General features: G+C 37.8%; 1 protein-coding gene across 6 annotated transcripts in view; it reads left to right on the top strand.

Moving 5' to 3' along the window:
- The window catches only part of LOC107738196 (serine/threonine-protein kinase PAK 2-like), a 16,100-nt gene that overhangs the window by 3,283 nt on the left and 8,151 nt on the right, over nucleotides 1-4,666 (top strand). Inside the window, exon 1 of one of the 6 annotated variants that reach the window (XM_016549931.1) lies at nucleotides 2,775-3,078. The exons of 3 other annotated variants lie outside the window; for them this stretch is intronic. The gene's annotated coding sequence lies outside the window, so the exon portion shown is untranslated. Of the gene's footprint in view, nucleotides 1-2,774; nucleotides 3,079-4,567; nucleotides 4,593-4,666 lie in introns of those variants that run through there. 2 more of the 6 variants (XM_016549927.1, XM_016549932.1) reach the window with 2 other exon arrangements.

Raw genomic sequence — 4,666 nt, 5'->3', positions numbered from 1 at the left:
TCCATGCAATAAATGCGCAGCCTTCGACTGCTCAGGTAATGTCGTCGGTATGACCGAGGGCCATTGAAAAACTACAGAAAAGTAAAACTACTTCACTTTAGCATTACTGGCCACAAGTCCTAAGGAGAAATGAGATCACACATCAGCTCAAAAAAATGTGTCAGTGAGACGAACGGAGTGCGAGCGCAATCCTGTGACAGCCTCAGGCGGTGAATAGTGGAGCGCGTGAAGGAGAGATGCGAGGGTACGAACTCTGTTCAATGTCTCCATTAATTCGTGCTTGTAGTAATTTAATGTGTATATATTTTGAAAGCATTGAATCGCTATAGAAATCGCGATTCATTCGATTCTTAGCGTTTTAAATAGATTACTGTCCGAAATCGGCGATTCACGATTCAAAAATCATGTTTCAAGATCGATGCATATGCATCGTCAGGGTTTGTAATCGATGCATCGATAAAACGAGTGAATCGTTACACCCCTACTACTCTGAAAGACCAGCGATTAATTTTAATAAAACTCAAACAGTCAAAATAATAATTACATTTTACCATATAAAAATTAGGTAATAAAAGATTTGAAATTTGTGATCAATTTTGATATTGACTATGAAAAATGTTATCATAATTTTTTGTCCATATTGCCCAGCCCTACCGTATAGTTATCTTCTTTTAAAGCAGGGTTCCTCACACCTGGTCTTGGAGGGCTGCTGCCCTGCAGAGTTTAACTGAAATCTTGGTCAACCTTTGATTTTCTAGTGATCCTGAAGACCTTGATTAGTTTGCTCATGTGTGTTTTGGGCTGGAGCTAAAATTTGCAGGGCACTGGTTTGAGGAACCCTGTTTTACATCCTCACATAGGGCTGGGCGATATAGCTAAAAAATTTATCAACGATATAATGTTTCATATCGTTCGGTATCGATAATTATTGACATTTTTTATAGCCTTTTTTAAAATAAAGAGCAATAGAAAAAATGTCTAAATTTAACCACTGTATTTTGAAATTAACCCAATTTATCGAGACAAAAACATTTTTTGTTTTAACAATCAAACACAAAATAAAAATTAAATATCTAATTTCTAATGTTTTATATGCAGATTAAATGGGTTTTAAGGAAACTTTTGTGTCCGTCTAAAAAATGCGCTGAATATGCGTTCTGTGTTAATGGCTTGGTTTCGGTTTTAACCTAATCAAGATCTTCTCCGCATTGAGCTTCTGTATTTCTCTAATATTTTGAATGAATAACGCAGGCGTGTCTCGTGGGCTAGAGACTAACAAAACATTAAAATGCAACAACGTCACTTACATCATTATTACCGCATCTCGCGCGCCATTGATGATGCTCCCTGACGCACACCTAACATTCAAATGCAAATGTTTATTTTAAATTCGACTAATATTCATTCTTTATTCCCAATCTCCTCATCACTGGCAGGCACAGCACTCAATTCAGCATGTGTTTGTGTGTGCTGTCTGCGTCACTCATAGGACGTGCCTATATCGTGCGCTATATCGAAAAAATGTTATATCGCTATCGGAGAAGGTGTACCGTCGATAAATATCAATACCGTTTTATCGCCCAGGCCTATCCTCACATTACCAGCAAAGTATAAGAACAGTGGTTGATTGACAGACGAATAAGTGGTCCTCAGCAGGGCTCTAGAAATTACAGCTGAAATGGTCACAAATATGCTAAAAAATAATTTGTGACTAATTTAAAATCTGATCACCTTTTGACTTTGTGGAAAACTCAAACTTTGTGTATCCATTTTGTCATGTGACTCATTGGTTAAGTACATCTTCAGAGTGCATGCCAGTTTTTCTTGCCTGCTACAGTGAACTCATCACAAGCCTTGATGTCTGACTCACAGACAAATGGTTTTTACAAACCAGTTCTTAGTGAAAGAGATTCTTGGAACATTTTAAAACTGATCTCAGTCATTTCTGAACAAGGCTCACTCTTTATCAAATTATTCTGTAATTTATTTACAAAATAAGTCATTTGGCTAATTTGATTCCTAAATGTTTTCCTTTTTTCCTTGGAGTCCTGAATCACGTTATCCATGACTTCACAGAAATAGTTGTGCAATCAGTTGCTTGAGGCTGTAAGATTCATGATAGCGCTAGACCAGTGTTTCTCAACCCTGGTCCTGGGCGCCCCCCAACACTGCACATTTTGTGTGTCTCCCTAATCAAACACACCTGATTCAACTCATGAGCTCTTTAGAAGAAACTCCAGGACCTGAAATGGGTGTGTCAGATAAGGGAGACATACAAAAAGTGCAGTGTTGGGGGGCGCCCAGGACCAGGGTTGAGAAACACTGCGCTAGACTAACAGTTTCTAAAGGGGAAACCTGAAACACTGGCTGTGAGTGGAAAAAACTCATGAAATGGACCGTGCAGAAGTGTGTTTGGGCCTATAAAACACTGTGTGCTGGAGAGAGCCACACCTCTCCAAATCACTGTCATTAAGGGAAAGCAAGTTAAGACTTGATGATCCCAAATAACATTCCTTAAGGAAAAATGGGATTTTTTTTTTTTTACTGAAATCTGTGATCCGGCAGTCTGTGTAGTGGTATTCAATACTGAATGAAACCATGCTTTAAACCAGAGTTTATTTTCAAATCCTCTTTTATAGATTTGTGGGGGTGAAAGTGCTCTCTAATCAAGCTCTTAAAACACCTCCCATAATCCTGATTCATTCCTAATAGTGCGATTGTTGTGTAACGGTGGTGGTTCCTCAGAGCGAGAGTCAGTGATGTGTAAAGGTATGTCCAGTCTAATGTCTCCTCCGCTGTAGGGCCTTACATCAAGCCTTAGGGCTGGTACATCACTATAGCAATGCGCAGCACAAAGGCATGACTGCACTCGCAGCTTTTTATCCTGCTGTGGAATGAAGTATGCCTGCATCAACACGCCTTTATCTCGGCTCTCTTCAGTGGAAGCACAGGGAGAAAGAGACTGTGGACACACCATAGCGAAGACCCTCAATGCCCCAGGAGTGTGGCAGATCTGGGCCAGGGACCTCAACTGGATCTTCCATCAGGGTTCTTCAGGGTGAGGTGGCGTTAGTGGTGGTACTGGCATCCTTTTTCCTTGATTTCTTTAGTGTTGACTGTGTGCCTTTTTACAAGCTGAAGTGTAAGTGGTGGTGGCTGGAAAAAGCTGTTTAAACTGATTGTGCTTCAAAAGAAATTAATTGTATTAATTTATACAGTTTGACTACTTAATGAAAGAAGATACAAGTGTTTTTGTAGGTTTTTTCATTGGATTGCATGTGATGCGTATTGGAGTTTTATTTCTATTTCCTAACCAGACTAGCTTCTGAGAATGTTCTTGCAGCAAGTCCTCTGATCTTTATTATGCCCAAGTTTTTTTCTCTATAGGGAAACAGGAACTGGCTTACGAGTGTTAGTCTAAGATCATGCAAGACTTGTGCAATAGTTAATCTTTTATTGATCGTTTTTCAACTCTTCAGAAATATCTTTGTTATAGCTCAGGTAAAACATGACTTTCTTGTCTTTTTAAGGATCTTTTTAAGCTTTCGTGATGAAAGCACTTCTTCTGGATTTATTTATGTCTCTGTTATAGAAGTTAAATCATGTAGTGAAATGCACAATTAAACTAGGCTAAATATTTAATGTTGCATCACCTTTGCATCACATCTTTGTTGTTTGAATACAATGCACAGTTGAACTGTGCTGTCAAACAGGAAGAGATTGTGGTCACGTCAATGTTGAGTTGCACATGATTTGCTGAATTGACCTCACTAAGGTAAGACAGGATTTTACCTTATTTGGACATGTTGATGACAGGGGCGGAGACGGAGAGGATGCAGACAGCCGCATGATGGCACTGATTTCTAACCAGACTTGATAGACTGTTGGCAAAAACACCTTTGTACCATCTTAGGCCACATGCACCTGATGAGGTTTTCTATTAAGCTACAGAAATAAATGTATTTTCCTTACTAGTAGAAATTTGAAAAGAAAAAGATTGAGGACACATTGTTAAATTCCCCACTATTCCAAAATAAAAAAATTAGATTTTTAAAGCATTATAAATGTGCTTCCAACAAACAATCAGTAAATAGTTTTTAGCCAAAACTGAAATAAAGTTTCGGTAATTGAACTACATATGCTGTTGAGGACCTCATGATGAACCAGTTGTGGTAAATTTCTTTTGCCTCTCAGTATTTCAGCTAAACTTGTTGCTATTCTATCATTTTTTCTCATGGTGAAATGTGTCCACATTTTTGACATGTTTACCTGTTGTAGCTTATCTGCGCTCTGTGTAGTCAAAATACATCATTGAAAAATCTTTTGGCCCTTCAAAACTGTATTGGCCAAAACTGCACATTTTCGTTGCTGAAATTGTTTAATTACTAAGAGAATCATTTACAATTCCATTCAGATATACTAGTATAGCATTTTAAGTTTAATATTGTTCCAGTGCAGTTTTACAGTAAAATATGACAGCTCTTAAAATACATAACAATAACAAAAAAAAATACTCTCAAATTTTCCCTAAGAACCCTTTTGTGGCTCCACTGAAGATCTAATCAGCATTGCATGTACCCGTTACAAAGAAGGTAATCCCATAGTCCATTTTCTTATCCAAGAAAAATGTACAGAGAAATATATATATATATATATATATAATGTC

This window comes from Sinocyclocheilus rhinocerous, unplaced genomic scaffold (assembly GCF_001515625.1).
Source record: "Sinocyclocheilus rhinocerous isolate Xijiao unplaced genomic scaffold, SAMN03320098_v1.1 scaffold254, whole genome shotgun sequence".
Taxonomy (NCBI): domain Eukaryota; kingdom Metazoa; phylum Chordata; class Actinopteri; order Cypriniformes; family Cyprinidae; genus Sinocyclocheilus; species Sinocyclocheilus rhinocerous.
This window is presented reverse-complemented; position numbering and strand designations above follow the sequence as displayed.